The 22241-nt window shown below is 38.1% G+C and overlaps 1 pseudogene; it reads left to right on the forward strand.

Annotated features, from left to right (window-relative positions):
• Nucleotides 1–22241, forward strand: part of LOC115900324 — a 142796-nt pseudogene that overhangs the window by 10302 nt on the left and 110253 nt on the right.

The following is a 22241-nucleotide window of genomic DNA, read 5'->3' on the forward strand; positions in this document are numbered from 1 at the left end:
AAGCTGTCTCCTAGTTCACTTTAGTGTCTAAGTAAACAAAAGTCTTGTCAAAAGATCATTTTAACTCAATGCAATTGCAGTGCAGACTGAACTTGCAGCAGACGTAGCTAATATAGGATTCAAAGGAGATACAAGATTTCCCCTTAGAAGGCTTTGTATTTCCCAACAGAAGTAGCGTGGGACTAGAAGTCAACTGTAACCTAATAAGTTTGCCAAATATAAACATACAGAATATGAGGGGGTGATGTATTACCGAAAATACAACTTACTGTGTTAAAAATGTGGATTGATATCAAACCTGAAAATAGAACTTTGAATCTTTATCCTTCCTCTCAATTTAAAATATTTTATTGATGATTTAAAAATCATAGAAAGCAAAACTTTTGTAGTAATAACTACTGGAAGCCACCTTATATTTCATTTCTTGAAATTGATCTCATTTGATAACTGAAGCACTTTATAGTCCAGATTCTCCTGCCTGTTATTTTTCCTTTTTTCTTTCTTTTTCTGGATTTTTTCTCTCATGCTCCCAATTTATAAACTATAAGTAGTTCCTAAAGATTTAGAACCCAACTGTCTGCTCCTACCTCATTCCTTTTCATAGTGTTAAGTACAGGTGAGTGGTTTTTGACTTCATGACTCATTTCCACTTACTTGACACATAAACCTATATCTGCAATTCATATTTCCTTTCTACCAGTCACTCACTAATCTTTTTGCTCTCTGGATGGTCCATCACCATTCTAAACTCCACATGCCTTAGCATCATGACTTAGTCCCATTTCTTAGCAGAGACAAGTACTTCTCACATTTTGGTTTTTTTTGTTTTCTGAGACAGAGTCTTGCTCTGTTGCCCAGGCTGGAGCACAGTGGCACAATCTCAACTCACTATAACCTCCCTATCCCAGATTCAAGCAATTCTCCTGCCTCAGCCTTCCAAGTAGCTGGGACTACAGGCGCCAGCCACCATGCCTGGCTAATTTTTGTATTTTTAGTAGAGATAGGGTTTCACCATATTGGTCAGGCTGGTTGAGACCTCAGGTAATCCACCTGCCCCAGCCTCCCAAAGTCCTGGGATTACAGGCATGAGCTAGCACGCCTGGCCACTTCTCACACTTTATATCACCAAAAGGAAAACGATTTCACCAGTGTTCTTTCCTAATTACTTCCATTGCTTGGAACAGCCCAGCCCTTTGCATAGACTTTCAACATGAATATTTTACTCCTCTAAACTACCTTGAATATTTCTGCTGGATTATCTTCTTAAAATACTGGTTTCATGACAGCACCACTATATTAAAAGCTTTTTAAAGACTCTTCGGTAGCTAGCCTAGAGAACTGATCAGCTATCAGCAGCCACAGCTTGATCTGTGTCCTTTAAGGTTGTGCCATACAGTGTTGTCAAGGGCCAGCATGCCACCTCCTAGGCAGAAGGCGGTCCCCTGCTCTTTCCATCCGCATAAACTCCACCAGTTTTTCAGAAAGCCCTGTTTTTCTGTGGTATCTTTTCTAACATCACCAATCCTTCTGTGCATTTGCAGTGGAGTTGGCTGGCTTGTTACTTATACCTAGGATCACTGGTTGTACTTAGTTTATAATATGCCTCTCTTGGCTTTTCAATTTAAGTAGACATACTGCACATGCAGGAATTGTGAAGAAATATTGTGTGTACCCCATAATGCAACCAGTGTCATGCACACAGTGGGTATTTAACAAATATCTACTCAATACATTTAATTGAAATTAACACACATTTACAAAGTTTCTATTATAGTCTACTTACATGGATGTAAAGAAAAATAATTCCAAGCCCCTACTCCAAAGGTTTTATAATCTACGGAAAAACAACTTCATGGAGAAAAATATAAAAGAAAAAATTTTGGCATAGTTCTATGGATTTTTTGGTTATCTGAAATCCACTTGGAGTATGCAGATTTCTCTCTGTAATGATTAGAAAATTATATAAGTTAAATTGATTATCTGTAGTAGATAGATCATTGGCCTTGTCGTACCCTTTTAGCACTTGCAAGTTCAATACATTCCAATGGTGAGCACCTGTGACTCTCTGCCTGAAGGGCTTCTTTCTTTCTTTCTTTCTTTCTTTCTTTCTTTCTTTCTTTCTTTCTTTCTTTCTTTCTTTCTTTCTTTCTTTCTTTCTTTCTTCTTCCTTCCTTCCTTCCTTCCTTCCTTCCTTCCTCCTTCCTTCCTTCCTTTCTCTTTCTTTCTCCTTCCTTTCTCTCTCTCTTTCTTTCTCTCTTTTTCTTTCTGTATTTCTTTCTTTCTTCCTCCTTCCTTCCTTCCTTCCTCCTTCCTTCCTTCCTTCCTTCCTTCCTTCCTTCCTTCCTTCCCCTCCCTCCCTCCCTCCCCCCTCCCCCCTTCCTTCCTTCCTCTCAAGACTGAGTCTCACTCTGTTGCCTAGGCTGGAGTGCAGTGGTGCAATCTCAACTCACTGAAACCTCCACCTTTCGAGTTCAAGCAATTCTTCTGCCTCAGCCTCCCGAGTAGCTGGGACTGCAGGCTGGCACCACCACACCCAGCTAGATTTTGTATTTTTAGTATAGACAGGGTTTCACCATCTTGGCCAAGCTGGTCTCAAACTCCTGACCTCAGGTGATCCACCCTCCTTGGCCTCCCAAAGGGCTGGGATTACAGGCGTGAGCCACTGAAGGATTTCTTAGCCTCCCAGAACCTATTAGGGCAGGAGTGTGCACTCCAGAAAGGTCAGGAAGTTAACTTTCCAGGAAGCCGACCTCAACCAATGAGCATCAAGAGTCAGTGTTTAAATATCCCCCAGTTTTGGCTTCCTGGGAGGAACAACTGTTCTACTTTTCTTAAAGATCTCAGCAGGATATAATCCCAGTTGTCCTCAGTACTAGCCCCTTCCAAATCCTTCCTTCTTCTCTCGTCTACTTCCTCACTCTGTTTCCAGTTCAGGGTATCACTTCCTGTAGAACCTACGAGCATCCAAAAACCCATCTTAGGTTGTGCTTCTAGGGAAACCCCACCAGAGACACAGTACATCACAGAGTGGGGCCAATTTAATAGAGCAGGCAGTCAGAGATGGTATTCCATGTGAGTGCCTTCATGTTTTCTGAACCTGGTCCTTATCCGAAAACAACAGTATATTTTTTTTCTTCTGAGGGTATACTGAAATGTACAAGAACTTGGTCTCTGTGGTCAGAATAGCATTTGCTGAAATCCTGGTTCTACCTTGTACCTTAGGTAACTTTGTTAAACTCCTTTAAGATCAAGTATCCTCATAGGTAGAGGAGGAATAATGATGATCTCTACCATACAGGGTTGCAAGGAGGATTAAATAAAAATGTGCATATGAATAATTTAGCATGGTGCTGGGCACAGGAACAATAAATGTTAATTGCTAGTTTTATCAAAGAATTTAAAACATCCTGAAGCACCTTTCATCTTGAAAGCATAGAATGCTTCAGAATGCAGTGATTTTTATACTAAGAAATTCAACTTCAGATTGATGCCTTAGAACATAAATTGTTGGAAGCCCATATATACTTAAGGCAATATATTCTTCAAAAGCTTGTCTGTGACCGATTATTTGAAGGTGATGGTTGAGTCCGATGGCAGCAGAGTACTGAGGGCTGAATGTGGGTTCCACAGATACAATCCTGAGCAATTTCTGAAAGTCCTACAATGAATCATTGTTAAGATTCCCAATTTAGTAAAATAATTCTGTGAGTGTGTTGCACAGAATAAATATTTAGACAATTAATCAATCATTGGCACTTTGAGATTCAAATACTTTATATTACAATTGAGGTTACAAAATATGTTTAAGGAAATATTAGAGACTGTTTACTTCAGATAAATATTTTCCACAGAGATATAAATTGGCTGGAGATTTTTCATGGAAAAACAGATTCCATTTATTTTTCTCTTAGTGATATGAACTTTTGTTCCTTTATCTCTTATTATTTCTGGGTGGGTATAGAGCTCATGATTTATGTGAGAAGCTATTGGAATATCACAGAAGAAATTGTTGGAAAATATTTTAGTCTAAAAGTTGTTGTAACAACATTCCTAAACAAGAAAGATTTTAGTATAATCGAGAGCTTTTTTCTTTTGTTTTCATGAGATAGCTTAATGAAATACTTCATTGATCTCATGGAAATCAGAGATGCCAGGGTCTCTCCCACATCTTCTATGTAATCTTCCTTCCAACACGGAGTATTTCATCAAGTTTTCCTTCAATTTTTAGTTCATGCTATCAAAATGCCTCCTTTCTCCTTTAACTTCATTCTATAATTCAGATTGTGCTGCAAATATTGTTGCTTTCAAATGCATTTCTAGGCTGTGTGCGATAGCTCACACCTGTAACCCCACACGGATCACCTGAGGTCAGGAGTTCAAGACCAGCCTGGCCAACATGATGAAACCCCATCTCTACTAAAAATACAAAAATTAGCAGGGCGTGGTGGTACACACCTATAATCCCAGCTACTCAGGAGGCTGAGGCAGGAGAATTGCTTGAACCTGGGAGACAGAGGTTGCTGCAGTGGGCCAAAATCGCTCCCCTGCACTCCAGCCTGGGCGACAAAGTGAGACTCTATCTCAAAAAAGAAAAATGCCTCTCTATATTAATAAATACTTTTAATGTTTACTTTTCTCCCAGTATATAGTGAAAAGAAAGTAAGTGTTGAAATAGAGAATTAAATAGGCAAAGAAACAAAGATATGGTTAAACTATTTCTTCCATAGTCAAATATTGGGAGGGATCAAAATATTTTAAGATATTCCCTAACTGTAAGTAAATAAAATATAGATATGTGACAAATGCATGCTGAGGAGAAAGAGGTACAGACCCAAGGAGAGGAACATGCCACCAGCGATCTCATTGGCCTTCATTAGGTGCAGACCTCATTGTCACCCGTATTTTTTTTCTGGTCGCTCTGGTGTCTGCCTGTTTCTGTTGCTCTACTATGATCTGTTTCTTGCAGCTGGGTCTCTCTCATCTATTGACTTTGCAGTCAAAAGACTTGTGTTCCGACAATAGGAAAGTTAAGTGTTTTAGGTAATGGATATCCCAATTACCCTGATTTGATCATTGTATATTGTATGCATGCATCCAAATGTCACCAATGCCTGAGATATTTACAACTATCATATATCGATTAACAAATTTTTAAAAATTAAATACGCACGCCTGTAATCCCAGCTACTCAGGAGGCTAAGGCAGGAGAATCGCTTGCACCAGGGAGGCGGAGGTTGCAGTGAGCCAAGATCGCGCTACTAAACTCCAGCCTGGGTGACAGAGTGAGACTCAGTCTCAAAAATAAAAATATAAATAAATAAATAAAAGATTCAAATCAAGGCTCTGGCACTTAACTATTTGTGTAACCTTCACATGCTAGTTAAACTCATAGAGCACCAGCATGTAATACTGTTAAAAATGAGGCTAGTAATCTACTCACAACGTTCTGGTGAGAAGTAAATGTAATGATGTAACAGAGTCTAACATGACACCTGGGAGAAACTCAAGAAATATTAGATGCATTTTCACTCTTACCCACTGTGAAGCATGATGTGGCAATATAACCTTTTATTTTATTCTCCGTGAAGATAACTGTTTTGTAATTTTATTGTTTCCTTGGTAGTAACTAAGAAACATTTGAGACTAAATGCCTCCACTTCCTGTTCCTTAGGCTATGGACCACCTTCCTTCATCCTATGGCCCAGCTTCATCCAGTCACCCTCGCTTTTGGGAAGAAAAAGTCAAACAGTAGGTTTTTCAGGATTGCACAAACATATAGTAAAATAATGTGAGTATGTGAAAACATAGACTTAGAACTTGGAGTCTAAAATTCAAGACAAGATCGTGAATTCTCTAAGCCTTAGTCTTCTTGTCTTTAAATGGAAACAATACTTTTCCTGTCTTCCTCCAAAAGTATTTTAGCATCAAATTAAATACTTTGATACGAACATATTTTAATGTATCTCAAACAATGTATACACATAAGTTTATGAAATTTACATTCAAAGCAAACCACACAGGTTAGCCAATGAAGCTTTCACACTAGGGCAATCATGAAAACGTGCAGAATACAGGGGCTCTCGCTCCCCTATATCACACAGATTTCTAACTCCTGAAGGCCCTAACATGGAACAAGGTAGGCAAGAAGCAAAAAGGCAGGGAATTATTTCAAACAAAAGGACGAGTGTTAATGGAACTGAGAGTGGAGAATAAACTCCAGCAGTGAAAATATGAAAAAAAGATGGATTTTGTGGCCACTGGAATCTCTTAGCAGGCAGAGACTAACAATGTCTCAAGGATATGTAAGCTGAAAGCAGTACATATTAAAATCCAAAGTGATTTGTTTGCACTGACTCATTAAATCCATCATCAACTAGCTGACTACTCAGAAATCCCACTCACAACTTCTCCTCTTTGTCCATTAGTAGATGTGGCTGCAGTAAGCACTCAGTAGCACAGACAGGGCTGGTAGTGTTGACGTCTTGATGGGATGGAAGTTTTCTGTTGATTCTCAGCCATGTCTTTATTTTTATAGCAGCCATCTGGACGCCAACAGTGCTAATATACTGCAAATCCTCTTCTTTTCATCCATGCCATTAAGGAGAGAAAACACAACATAGGCACAGCACACATATCCTTTCCTTTGAGCAGTTCTTCTATGCAGGCATGGTAAGAAATGCCTACCGGCAGGTACCAGAAATGAAAAATCATACTCTATGAGAATTTCTATTTCAAGCTAGAGTGTCAGACAATCAAGTCTAATGTGTTTGGACAGTGCCAGAACCGGCAAGTCAGAGAGAATGGAGCTTTGCTGAGGCATAGAGTATGAGGGAGAAATAATTTTTCAGCTGTGGAGGGTCAGAAGGCAGCCCAAGTGCACAAAGTGCACAGGAGTACTGCCAGTTATATAGTTTAAAATGTTCTTTCATGGTTCCACTTTTTTTCTATTACCAAGAAAAATAAGATATGGGGGAGGGGGTAGCGGCTACCAATTAGAGAGAGGAAAGAGAGGCTGGATATTTGCTTTAAAAGTGATGACTTTTTAGGCAAAGAAAATTTCATCATTTTGGTACATATTCGATTTCTGTAAACCAGTCTTAATCAATCAGTAAAGACATGCCATCCTTTCTAAGCTTCCTCTGCAATCAGGAATAAAATATTATAAATTCATTATTATCCCAATAAAATTTAAAAATTGGAAGTCACATACAAATCTGAATGACAGAAAAGCTATTTGATGTATTTTAACAGTGAGAGAATGCATTTACAAAGCAACATATTTTCCTATGTTGAGTTCCTTCAAAATTAAATTTATGGACCAGTCATACATTCCAATAGTGGAAGGTCACTGTGATGTCTAAGTGTATCATATGACTTCAGGAATTCAGACATGGCAATTCTTCCTCCTGATGCATTAATTGTATAATTGGAAACGGTAAGTATTAATTATCAAAAATCAGTATATTTATCTTAATTTTTGATATATTTTGAATTATTTGCTGGCAATTATAATTTCAAGTAGAAAAGCATAGAAATGTTTGTTAACGATTCTGGAACACAAAGCAAAGACAACTTCGTATAGTTACCAAAAGGGACAGCAGTTTGGCATATGTCAGCTTCCCGGCTCCAACTGGTCTAAGTGGAAAACACACACATACACACACACACACACACTGCATGGAAAGAAAGTAGTGGTCCTGGTCCTGCTATGAGCCAAACATCGAATTTTATGCAAATCAGCTCAGTTTCCTTGCCTTTCCTTGCCTGGCAGTTTACTATGCCCATATCTATTCTACCTACCTCAAACAATAAATGTGAAAAGAAGTCAGAAACTTGTATAGAAGTGGACTGAAAAACAAAAAAAGTTCTACTAGAGAACAGCTACAGAAGTTTCTATTATGATTATTCATTTGGTTTAATGACTCATAGGAATCGTGTTCACCGTGTCTTCATGGCAGAGCTGTAACATTTTTCCTGGTCCTGAGCCCACTTTCACTTGGATGCTCTGCAGTGTGGGTTTTTATGGCAGAGACGTTCTGACTCTAGGTGAAGTGAGATGTGAATTTGGATATTTTTTGCAGTTTTCCACAGAACAGAATTGACCTTTTCAAAACATCAGCCCAGTTCTTTAAAAAGTGGATGCTATTTCTTCTATTATGGGATTCAATCACTTTCCCAGGCAATGAAATAATTGTAGCATGGCATTTTATCAGGAGATGGAGCTAGCTCTCTTGATTTTTCTCAAACAAGTGACAAAAGGTTTTGTAAAAGGTCAGATCACTTTGTGAGACACTCAGTCAAAGAAATAAGAACAAATCTAGGTCACTTTGGGTCGATGAGAGGCCTGATAATTTTTGGAGCACAGATAAAAAGAAAAATAACCAATCCAACAAAATGGAACAACATGGAATATGGTGAAAATAAGGATGATTTTTCCTGCATGTACCCTCTTTATCCCTGTGGGCAATGTCCCTTCTTTATGGCTCAGTTTTCCATTATGGGTGACCATTTGGACAGTGAGCGACATCTCTGTATCACATGGGCTAACAAGCTGAAGTGACAGAATATTCTAGAACCCTCGACAGGAGTTGTATGGTAGACTGAGGGAGATTGAGACATAATGATGATATCATCCAAATCCTCTTCCTCCCTTGTTGAGCTTCATGGTGTTCTTCCTGGGCTCCATTCCCCACTTAAAAAGTCACTATTAGAAAGATATGAGATGAGTGAAAATGGCTGTAAGTAGGCAGGACAGCCCAGATGGCAGGTAGGAGAGTGGGGGCTCTGACGAAAGAACTAAATGAATCTTTCATGTGTGGAGGGAGTGCTGTGTATAACTGGGAACTCCCTCAGGGACCTGAGACAGTAGAGCAAAGAAGAATACTAGCATTCTTCTGTTTAGGGCCTGCTTTGTCCATTAGAAGGAGAAAGAATAATTCATTCTAACAAGTATTTCAGGTTTTCAGAAAATACTCTTTTATAATTTGTTTAAATAATCAGTTTCATAGGTCTTTGAAAGTCATACAGAGCAAATAAAATAATTCTGCCTGCTGTTCTCTCAGCTTTCCATACGGGATTTTGCTATGAGTTGTTACCTGACAACAAAATCTTTAGGATTTTGCTAAACAGACACATTATTCCAGTACCAATGAAATTAATAACAGTTTGAAACACACTGTTACAATACCATTATTCTTATGACTTCCCTAATAGACTGATCACTTTAGATTAGGTGATTTTTTTATTGTTATCTGTATTGTTCTTTTTATCACCGACACCTAGCAATGTACCTGGTATGGCAATAGAAACTAAATAGATGTTTACTGATAAATGAATAAACCCTGAACTATGTGTGAGACAATATAACAGGTGCCCATATAGAGGACGTACACTTATATCTTTATATTCAGTGTCTTTATCTAGGAAATGAGAATGTTTGGACCTATTGTAGCTACCATACAGAGTTGGTCTAAAAACCAAACTCTAAATCTAAAAGGAAGTTCACTGAAAAATTAAAAGCATTCTAAAATAAAATATGTCACTGTCCAGCAATTACATGACCATATTATGAATCATTGTGATGTCCCCCAAAACCTCATTGCACGTGTCAAAGTTGATTCCCATAGATGCTGGTCCTTTCCCAGATGGCACTATGTTAAAGGAGTCTTCATCTCAGTTCAGCTCTCATCTTTTTTCTGTTTTTTTTGAGTCAAAGTCTCGCTCTGTGGCCCAGGCTGGAGTGCAGTGGTGTGATCCCAGCTCACTGCAAGCTCCACCTCCCGGGTTCACGCCATTCTCCTGACTCAGCCTCCCGAGTAGCTGGGACTACATGCGCCTGCCACCACGCCTGGCTAATGTTTTGTATTTTTAGTAGAGATAGGGTTTCACCTTGTTAGCCAGGATGGTCTTGATCTCCTAACCTCGTGATCCGCCCACCTCAGCCTCGCAAAGTGCTGGGATTACAGGCATGAGCCACCGCATCTGGCCCAGTTCTTATCTTTATCTAAGGCATTGTATTCTAAAGAACAAGTCTACAATCGAGCTACCTGTTCATGTAATCATCTGGGAGTGGAAGATGGTCCACAAAGATAAATTTACAAATCAAATAATGCTTATGAAATGTGTTACCACGGGAAGACTCTTAGGAAATGCAAAAATAAGATAGGCTAAGGAACATCAAAACAAGTAATCAGTTGAAATAAAGGGCATTGTATGAAAACATAAGAAAAAGGAGTAACATGCTATGAGGATTTAATAGAAAGGTAAGTAAATAACTCCATGGCAAGAAACTGGAATTAAACAATAGCATTTTCCCTCACAGGTCACACTCAAAACCCTGTTAACCTTTATCTCCTGTGCTGGTTGAGACAGGAAGAAAGGAAAAAGGGAACAGTTTGGAATGAATGAGAAACACAAAGAATGACTGGGCCAAAAAGGAAAAAGTTGGCAAAACCTAAGGATCAATGGCAGAGAAGGTCAACTGTGTAAACCCATGAGTAAATCCATATAGGGGCACTAGGGAGGAGAATTCCAGCTCTCATCTTAGACCTCCTGAAAGCAGCCATCAGTGTTATTTTAGTCTTGTTTTTGATGGCAAACCCTGACTGGTGCCCAAAGTCATGACCTTCAGGGGCACAGTAGTTCACTAGTATCCACTGGAGATGAGAATGATTTGCAGACCTGTAATTAGAATAAAATGTGTAGAGATTTTTACACGGGTTGTCCCAAAAGTGACTTTTTCTCCAGACACAACCTGGTAAGTGTTTTTCTGATGCCTACTTTTTCATTCTAATGATGCCTCAGGGAATCCATGAAGGAAAAGAAATTCAATCTGGCTATGAGTAAGAGTGCTGCTAGAAGAGCTTAACATTCTTTAGCACTTTTTTTTCCCTCAAAAAGGAAACAATGGACTTAAGTGTTTTTAAAAATGTGCTGACTTCTACCAGAGTTTTCAGATAAGCTGATAGGAAGGCTACAACTCCTAGGCCTTGCCCACTGGTCTTAGAGAGGAAATTCTCCCCAAGCTGGGTCCCCTCCTCTAAGCAGGATTCAGTTCAAGGAGCTAGCCTTCCCTAGGTGTCCTCTGAGTGGATGCACTCAGATGAGAGGTGCTGGACTCACCATGCTCCCCTACTCCAGGACCTCCCCTGAAGGGCTGGCCTGGTGGGTCCAGCCGAGAGGAACTCTACACAGTTATTTCTGGCCAGGAATCATTGGCTCCAACCCAGCAAGAAAACATTTCCTGATTCTTTTTTATTTTTAAGCTAAGGTCAAAAGAACTTTAGAATCCAACAGAGAGCTTTCCAGTATCTTTCACTTGTTCTGTGTGCAGGACAACAGCTTGAAGGAAAGGAGGGTTCCCGTTCTCACTTTGACAGATGGCATGTCACACCTCAGAAAAAAGGGCTAAGCAGAACTATCCCAGGCACTGTGAAATTATATGAATAGGCCGGGCGCGGTGGCTCAAGCCTGTAATCCCAGCACTTTGGGAGGCCGAGACGGGCGGATCACGAGGTCAGGAGTTCGAGACCATCCTGGCTAACACGGTGAAACTCCGTCTCTACTAAAAACTACAAAAAACTAGCCTAGCCGGGCGATGTGGCGGCGCCTGTAGTCCCAGCTACTCGGGAGGCTGAGGCAGGAGAATGGCGTGAACCCGGGAGGTGGAGCTTGCAGTGAGCTGAGATCCGGCCACAGCACTCCAGCCTGGGTGACAGAGCGAGTCTCCGTCTCAAAAAAAAAAAAAAGAAAAGAAATTATATGAATAATGAAAATGTTTTCTTTGAGTGGCCATACAATGATTTTTTTGTGAAAAAGTCAGAGACTAGTGGGGAAACGTACTCAAGAGTCTAGACTCTCACCTACCAGTTATTTAAAAGAGGAAGGCCAGGTGCGGTGGCTCACACCTGTAATCTCAGCACTTTGGGAGGCCAAGGCACGTGAATCACCTGAGGTCAGGAGTTTCAGACCAGCCTGGCATTTGGTGAAACCCCGTCTCTACTAAAAATAGAAAAATGAGCCAGGCATGGTGGTGTGCTCCTGTAATCCTAGCTACTCTGAAGCCTGAGACAGGAGAATTGCTTGAACCCAGGAGGTGGAGGTTGCAGTAAGCTGAGATTGCACCACTGGACTCCAGCCTTGGCGACAGAGTGAGACTCCGTCTCAAAAAAAAAAAAAAAAAAAAAAAAAAAAGCAAGGAAATGAGAGTGCAGGAGTGGTGAAAGTAGTGGTAGGGTGGGAGCTGAAATTTGTCCTGGCTCAGAAACAAATTGGTCTTAGGGAAATGCAAGTCAGAATGACAATGAGACACCACTTCATACCCATTAGCATGGCTGTGATTGAAAAACTAACAACCAAACAAAGGAAAAAACAGAAAAATACTGTGCAGTTTGGAGAAATGTGAATCCTCTACATAGCTGGTGGAGTGTAAAATGGCGCAGCTGCTATGGAAAACAGTAAGGCTATCCCTCAAAACGCTAAATATAGAATTATCACATGACTTGGAAATGCCACTGCTGGGCATGTGCCTCAAAGAATTGAAAGCAGAGTCTTAGGCAGATATCTGTATACCCATGTTAATAGCAGCATTACTTAACAATACCCAAAACAATCCAAATACTCACTGAAAGATGCATGGATAAACAATATATGGTAAATAGGCATAATGAAATGCTATTCAGCCTTAAAAGAGGAGGAATTCTCATACATGCTACATGAAAGAACCTTGAAAACAACATGCTAAGTGATACAAGCCAAGCACAAAAGGAAATAGGTTGTATGAGTTCGTTTATGGGAAGTAATACGCCTAGTATAATCACATTTCTAGAGACAAAAGGTAGAATGGAGGTTGGAAAACTGAGTCATAACAGTTTTCCAAATGTACAGCCCTCTGGAGGGAAGGGGAAATGGGGAGTTATTGTTTAATGTGTACAGAGTTTCAGTTTGGGAAGAATAAAATTCTGAAGACGAATGGCGGTGATAGTTGGATTATAGTGCAGATGTACTTAATGCTACTGTACTGTATGCTTAAAATGGTAAATTTGATATTCTTTAATGTGGTATATTTTTACTATATATACACACACAGATTTGGTAGCTGCACCAAAAACAGAGTTTCTCCACTGCTGTTTATATACCAATGTCACCCTCGGGAATCTTCAGTTATGACATATGTATGTTCAGTATCCTCCACCAGGCAGCAAGCAGCTCTCACACACGTTTGATAAGGAAGGCCGCATTCTCTTTGCCCTGCCAAGAATATTATTAAAAATTTAGAGCAAGACTGTAGAAGATCCACTCCCACTGTTTAAAGAACTTTCAATATAAATATATATCTAAGTATTTGAATAAATTACATTACTATCATGATTTTAAGTGTACATTGATATGCAATGTTTTCCCTACAGAAGACCTATGGGCTCAGTAGTACAGGAAATTGGGTCCCCTCTATAAAGACGAGGGCTCTATAGACTGAAAGCTCTTTGGTAATGCAACTAGGAAGAGAGCAATGAGACTAAAATTTAGTTTCCAACTAAATTACTGTATTCCACAGTATCTTATTTCATATGGGAAGGCTGAGTTAAACAGTTGCATAGGGTAAGCCAGAGATTTAAATCAAGCCACAGAATAACTTCCTAAAACTGCAGGCTGCATTACTTTGATGACAACCTTATAAATATCATCTATTTTATTCTTCATCATAATCTCAGTGCTTAGAAAGATACCTGGCACAAGGTGGATGTTCAGCAAATATTTGCTGGCAGAATTAAGGAACCTTAAGCTTTACGTTTTCTGAGAGAAGAACACGGTTGTTACATGGAAAATTAACGATAAGATAAGGTCTTCAGAACTGTAGGTTTGTTTCAATTTTGGAAAATAACATTCATATGAAAAAACTGTATAAATTATATATGTAAGTTGTAATCAATAAAGGTAATGGGAAAAATTTTAAAAAACACTTTAACCAGGTCAAAATAATGAGAACATGACAAACATCCCAGAACCTGCCTGTGTCCTCCTCCCCACCACCTCCTCCATATTCCCTGGAGCCAACCACTTTCCTGGTGTTACAGTAATTGTCTTCTTGTTTGACTTTATAGTTCCACTGCTTATGTATATATCATTAAACACTGTATTTTGGTTTCCTTCATTTGGAATTCCATCTGAATGGAATTGTGCTATGTATATCACACTGTGTGTTGTTTCCTCTGATTGACTTATGTCTGTGACATTCACCTCTGTTGTGGGTATTAAGGAGAACTTTTCTTTCTTTTTTGTGTAGCAAAAAACTTTTCTTTCTTTCTTTTTTTGTAGTCACTGTGTGACTATCACTTAATATTTTATCTATCATAGCATTAGAGAGCTGTTAGATTTCTTCCCATGTTGGGCTCTTGTGAAAAATGCTGCTATGAACATTATTTCGTATTATTCATGATGTGCATACTTCAAGGGTCTTTCCAGGGTATATTCCCAAGAGTGCAGTTGTTAACTCATAATATATATCTTCAGATTACTAAATAACAAGTTTTCCAAGGCACTTGTATCTGCTTGAAGTTTCACCAGCAATGAATGAGAGTTACTTTACATCCTGGTCAATACTTTAGTTGTACGTAATTGTGTATTATAGGATTTGAATTTGTATTTTGATGATTATTAACAATTTTATTTTACATATATCATATTTGCATACACATATGTTTAATGTATTTGTGTGTACCATATATGTGTGTATGTATATATAAATATATAAATTTGTGCATGTGTAAGTGCATATAAATTGGGTCTTTTATAAAAAGTACATATTCAAGCTTTTGTCCAATTTTTTATGGAGTTAACTGTTTTTCTTTTTGTTTGTAGGAGTTACTTATAGATACTGAAAACTAATCCCTTATCAGTTTTACATAAAACAAATGTCTTTTCTGAATTAATATTTTGCATTTTTTACCTCTTAATGGTGACTTTTGATGAATAGAAGATTCTAATTTTAATGTCACAAATATATCAATCTTTCATATGATAACTTGTGCTTTCTATGCAGAACCAGGGAATGATCATACTCTCTTATATTACATAGCACATGAAAGCACTAATTATGATAGAAAAAAACATTATATAGATTTGTGACATCAAAATTAGAATCTCTATTCAACGTGAAAGGAAAAACAGAGAAACTTTTAGTATCTAATATAATCCTAAAATTGCTTTATTTGTCTGGGGTGAGATACTGTATCTTTTTTTGTAAATGGGTATTCAGTTATCAGCACTAGTTATTCAAGAGTACAATTGCCCAATTTTGACTTCATATTATGTATTATATTATCTGTTTAAGACTCTCTACTCATTCACTTCAATACAGTTAGAGTGTTCTGTATGTCAGGCACTGCTCACGAATAAATGACGCAGAACATGTGGAATGACTTTCTGCCCTCATGGAGTGCATGCCTTTGTAGAAAGAATCAGATAGCAAACTATGGACATAGTAAATAAATAAGTTTTTCAAATATATATGTATTTTGAGAAAGGGTCTCACTATGATGCCCAGGCTGGTTTCCAACTCCTGGGCTCAGATATCCTCTTGCCTCAGCCTCCCAAATACCTGGGACTAAAACAGGGACCACCATGCCTAGCCTCTCTTTAAATATTTAGGATTATAAGTACTATGCAAAAAGAGAAAAAGTCCTGGGGAGGAACAGAGGCGTTGAGTAGTTTTCAATTTAAATTGAATTGGTCAGAGTAAGTGCATTGAAAAGTGATCATCAGGCCGGGCACGGTGGCTCACGCCTGTAATCCCAGCACTTCAGGAGGCCGTGGCAGGCAGATCACGAAGTCAGTAGATCAAGACCATCCTGGCTAACACAGTGAAACCCTGTCTCTACTAAAAATACTAAAAAATTAGCCAGGCATGGTGGCGGGCCCCTATAGTCCCAGCTATTTGGGAGGCTGAGGCAGGAGAATGGCATAAACCCAGGAGGCGGAGCTTGCAGTGAACCAAGATCATGCCACTGCACTCCAGAATGGGTGACAAAGCGAGAGTCTGTCTCAAAAAAAAAAAAAAAAGAAAAGTGATCATCAAAGAGTGAAGAAGATGAGGAACTTATTATAGCAGTATGGGCATCCAAAAGAAGAGCATTCCCAGAGTTGAGGCCTACAGGCAACTGTAGACCTGGCAGATCAATAAGACAGCAAAAAGACCAGTGGCATTAGTAGGAGTGGAGGCCACAAAGTGATGGGACAGATTATGCGAGGTTCTAGCGACTTTAAGCCATTGCAGGGGTGAGCAATCAGATTTATGTTTCAAAGAATCCTTCTGGCAGCTGGTTGAAGAAAAGACTGGGTCTGGGGTAAGAAGGAAAGCAGTGAGATCAATTAGGAGGCGACTGCAGAAATACACGTCAGGTATGATCACAATTCTGACCAGATGGTTCAAATGCAGGTAGGAAAGAAGAGGTCAATGCTGTGTATTTTAAAAGTAGAGTCAATAGAATATATAACTAGATTGATATGGCAAGAAAGGGATGAGTAACAGTGAGCCTGGGTTGGTGTTTGGGAGAATGATTAGAAATCCAATGTTGTATATATGAAGTTTTATTTGCTCATTGGGCCTCCAACTGGAAATACTGAAAATATATAGAGATGGTTGAGTCTCTAGTGCCAGAGAAGGGTGTGGGTTTCACATACAAATTCCTCATCCTATTCAATTTCTCTTTCCTTGAAGCAAATCTACATTTTCTTAAATACCTAGCTGTTTAAGTACAGTAAGACATTACATGTGAAAAGGCATTCCTCCCATCTTATGTTGTCTTCTCAAGAGCATCTTAACTATTCATGGCCCTTTGCATGCCCATTAAAATCTTCAAATAAGCTGGTCAAGTTTCATTTAAAAGCAAAAACAAAATGAGCACAACCTCCTGATACTTTCAATGTGGTTGCTTTTAATCTATACCTCATTTTTGAGAAAATCAACAATTTAATAGTTTGGAGACTTCTGATTTTTGAGTATGGTTTCTCTCTCAATATTTGTAGGTCTTATTTAATGTCTCTTAATGACATTTTATAATCTTTTCGGCCAAGAATTTTTCCTGCTTTTGTAAAAGTTCTATAATCTCTGTCACTATGGTATTTGCTGATATGTAGAAATACAGTTGATTTTTACTTAATAATTTATTTTCCAGTAAACTTGCTAAAATTAATAATTTGCACTTTCAGATTTAATTTTTAAATAATTCTAATTTATAATTCTGCTTTGTTCATAATAATAATATTCCTCTAGAGATCCTCTTACATGCTTTTTTGCTCTTTTTCCTTTATCATCCTGCTTCCTTTGTGCTTGAAGGAAGGGGAAGTTATTTGCAATGGTTAATATCTGCAATAAACTATTGAGCTGAAATAGTGGTATCAGGCATCTTTGTCTTGATTCAATCCCAAAAAGAACATTGTCAACATTTTAGTGATAGGTATAGTGTTAGCTGTAAGGTTTTCATAGATATGTTCTATTGGAAGAGGAAAGTTCAGTTCAATTATTTGTTTACTATGAGGTTTTTGTTTTCACCATGGATGGATTTTGAATTTTACCCTATGTTTTTCTGTATCTGTTGAGATAATTTTAGGATTTTTTCTTTCTACTTTTAATATGATAATTACATCATTTTTAATATAAAAATTTCTACGTTTCGGCCAGGCGTGGTGGCTCACCCTGTAATCCCAGCACTTTGGGAGACAGAGGCGGGTGGATCACAAGGTCAGGCGATCAAGACCATCCTGGCTAACATGGTGAAACCCCATCTACACTAAAAGTACAAAACATTAGCCAGGTGTGGTGGTGGGTGCCTGTAGTCCCAGCTACTCAGGAGGCTTAGGCAGGAGAATGGCATGAACCTGGGAGGCAGAGGTTGCAGTGAGCCAAGACTGCTCCACTGCACTCCAGCCTGGGTGACAGAGCAAGACTCCGTCTCAAAAAATAAATAAATAAATAAAAAATTCTACATTCCTAGGATAACTGATTTGGTCATGATATATTATTCCTTTATAATATATTGCTAGGTTAAGTTTGCTAACATTTAATTTAAGCTTCTTTACATGTATTTTCATGAATGGCAAGGAATTGTAACTTTTTTCCCTTTTATCCTTGCTGCATTGTGGTTTCTAGGGTTATGCCATTCTCAGGAAATGAGCTGCAGAATGTTTTCTCTTTTCTTTTTCTCTTGGAGGCTGTGCTTCATTGGATTTATTTTGACTTTCATTGAATGTAAAAGCTCTAGTAAAATCATTTGGGCCAGGACTTTTCTGAAAACTCCTTCTGAGGGAAGTTTTCTGAATAGTAAGTCAAGCGTAATGGCTTCTGGACTTATCAAGCAATCTATTTTTTCTTGGGTCAGTTTTGTTAAATTGTGTTTGCTTTACTTTGAGGAATATTTCCATTTTATCTAAATTGAAATATTGGCATAAAACTTTTCTTGATATCATTTTATTATTCAGTGTCTTCATATTTCTAACATTAATTATTTTGCTTTTAATGGCTTTCTTTGAACAATACTATCAGAGATATTTCAATTTTATTAATTTTTTTCAAAACACTATCTCTTGCCTTTTTTTGACATTTTCTGTGTATTTTCAAGTTTGTTAATTTTTCTTCTTACCCTTAATATTTCCTTTCTTCTACTTTTACTGAGTTTAATTTGCTGTTCTTTTTGTTATTTTTCAAACTTCTTGGATAAATGTTTTATTAATTTTTCATTATATTTTCGTATATACATAACTAAGCCCATAATTTTCCTTAAAGTTACTGTTTTGGCTGCACCTCGCAACCATAGACATGCATTTTCTTTTTGTTCAGTTCAAAATACTGTCATTTTTACTATTATTTCTTTTGGATAAATGAATTTTTAGAACTATGTTTCTTTTTTTAAATTTTATTATTATTATTATTATTATTATTATTTTGAGACAGAGTTTCACTCTGTCACCCAGGCTGGAGTGCAATGGTGCAATCTCGACTCACTGCAAGCTCCACCTCATGGGTTCACACCATTCTCTTGCCTCAGCCTCCCAAGTAGCTGGGACTGCATATGCCTGCCACCACGCCCAACTAATTTTTTGTATTTTCAGTAGAGATGGGGTTTCACCGTGTTAGCCTGGATGGTCTTGATCTCCTGACCTCATGATCTGCCACCTCAGCCTCCCAAAGTGCTGGGATTACAGGCATGAACCACTGCGCCTGGCCTTTTCAATTTTATTTTAATGATTTTTGGGAAGGCCAGTCTGAGAATCAATGATCAATCCAAGAATCAAATCAAGAACTCTATCCCATTTACAACAGCTGCAAAAATATAAAACACCTAGGAACATACTTAACAAAGGAGGTGAAAGTTCTTTACAAGGAAAACTACAAAACACTGCTGAAAGAAATCATAGATGACACAAACAAATGGAAACACATCCCATGCTCATGGATGGGTAGAATCAATATTGTGAAAATGACCATACTGCCAAAAGCAATCTACAAGTTCAGTGCAATTCCCATCAAAATACCATCATCATTCTTCACAGAACTAGAAAAAAAAATCCTAAAATTTATGTGGAACCAGAAAAGAGCCCACATAGCCAAAGCAATAGTAAGCAAAAAGAACAAGTCTGCAGGCATCCCATTACCTGACTTCAAACTCACAACGCTATAGTTACCAAAACAGCACAGTACTGGTATGAAAATAGGCATGTAGACCAATGGAATAGAATAGAAAACCCAAAGATATAGTCAAATACTTATAGCCAATTCATCTTTGACAGAACTACATTTCTTAATCTTCAATCATATGAGAGGGTTTCTAGTTTTTCTTTTTGTTTTTTGTAATTGATTTCAAACTTAATTAAATTGCATTCTTAGAATATGTTGTATGTTATTATGTTTCAATTTGAAATTTGTAGAGAGTTGACTTATGCTCCAGGAAATGATCAGTTATTGTAATTTTTAAATGTATATTTGAAAAGAATGTGTATTCTACAGTTCCTGAGTGCAGAATTCTGTTATTCTCTTCTGTTATGTCTTTTAGGTGTTACTTACTAGTTGTGTTCTCTACATTTCCTCTACTGATCTTCTGTTTGTTCTCAAAACTACTGATAGAAATGTGCTGAAATTTTTAACTTTGGTTATTTTGCCTGTTTTTCCTTATACCAATATCAACTTTTGGTTTATATATTTTGAGACTATGTTTTGAGGTACATAAACTTTTAATTTTTTTTTTTTTTTTTTTTTGAGACGAAGTCTTGTTCTGTCGCCCAGGCTGGAGTGCAGTGGGGTGATCTCGGCTCACTGCAAGCTCCGCCTCCTGGGTTCACATCATTCTCCCGCCTCAGCCTCCCAAGCAGCTGGGACTACAGGCGCCCGCCACCACGCCCGGGTAATTTTTTGTATTTTTAGTAGAGACGTGGTTTCACCATGTTAGCCAGGATGGTCTCGATCTCCCGACCTCGTGATCTGCCCGCCTCGGCCTCCCAAAGTGCTGGATTACAGGTGTGAGCCACCGCACCTGGCCAACTTTTAAATATTTTTATAAGACACTCCTATCTCTAAAAAATGTCCCATGTTATGTCTAATTTTTTTTGCTTAAAGTCAATTTCATCTGTTGATAAAATTATAAGAACTTTAGTTTGATTATTATTTAAGTGCTATTATTTTCTTTTGAATTTTTTTCTGTCAACTATTCTGTTTCCTTATTATTTAAATAGGACAGAAAGTGGTAAGATCTTTTTTAAAAAATTGGTGAATAATATTTGTCCTTCCACTAGAGGATTGGATCTATTTATGTTTTGCAATTATTGATACATTTAGCTTAGTTTGGCACTTTTTGTGCTTTTTGTTTTTCATACCTGTTCAATTTTAATTTTCTCTTCTTTATTTTTTTAATTGAGCTATTTTTAATCATTTGACTTTTTAAATTCATATCCATAAGTTTGTCTTTTTAAAATACAAGTTATCAGAAAAATTCCAGTCTTTACACATGAATGTTTAATTGTAATACTCTTTACATCTTCTTGAACCAACAGTTGAATTTTGAGCACTGAAATCCTTTTATCTCTTCCCAACTTTATTTTACTTTCATTACTTATTTTTCTTCCCTTTTGCTTGCTTTTTAATCTCAAAACTCTTTATTGTTACTGATACAAATAATACTTATTTAGATTTACCTACATATTTACCAGTTTTTCTCTTCATTACTTACTGCATCTGAAACTTTTCATCTGGGATCCTTTTTCTTCTTCAAAGAGGACAGTAAGAAGCAAAAAATTAAAAGAAATTACTCAGTCATATTTAGAGAGCCTTTCTGGCTTTGGCCTACAGATAATAAAATTTGTTTCCAGTTGTTTTTTGTCTCTTACAATAGAGATAATATCACACATTAAAAGCTGAATGAGGCCAGTCACGGTGGCTCAAGCCTGTTAATCCCAGCACTTTGGGAGGCCGAGGCAGGTGGATCACCTGAGGTTGGGATTTTGAGATCAGTCTGGCCAACATGGTGAAAACCCATCTCTACTAAAAATACAAAAAAACTTAGCTGGACGTGGTGGCATGTACGTGTAGTCCCAGGTACTCGAGAGGCTGATGCAGGGGAATTGCTTGAACCTGGGAGGTGGAGGTTGCAGTGAGCCAAGATCGCACCACTGCACTCCAACCTGGTCAACAGAGCGAGACTCCATCTCGCAAAACAAAAACAACAACAACAAAAAACTGAATGAATAGCCACATATATGGTCTGCTTCCATTCAGCAATAACAACATGTTATTAAATGACTTGTTCTTGATTCTCTGACTAGACTAGATCTTATTAGAAGGGATTTATCTTAATCACCTCTTGACCAGTAATATTTAGAACTGTTCTTGATACAATCAACATTCAACAAATATTTGCTCAAACTAAATACAATCTTGATGGCCATCCCCAAAGAAAAAATATTCTAAAAATAAATAATTTTTAGCATATATAGTATGATGTTAAAACACTTGAAGGGTCTGGGCATGGTGGCTCATGCCTGTAATCAATCCTAGTACTTTGGGAGGCCGAGGCGGGCGGATTGCCATGGCTCAGGAGTTCAAGACCAGCCTGGGCAACATGGTGAAACCCCGTCTGTACTAAAATACAAAAACAATTAGCTGGGCATGGCGGTGTGCACCTGTAGTCCCAGCTACTTGGGAGGATGAGGCAGGAGAATTGCTTAAACCTGGGAGGCAGAGGTTGCAGTGAGCCAGT

Source organism: Rhinopithecus roxellana, chromosome 11 (genome assembly GCF_007565055.1).
Source record: "Rhinopithecus roxellana isolate Shanxi Qingling chromosome 11, ASM756505v1, whole genome shotgun sequence".
Lineage (NCBI taxonomy): Eukaryota > Metazoa > Chordata > Mammalia > Primates > Cercopithecidae > Rhinopithecus > Rhinopithecus roxellana.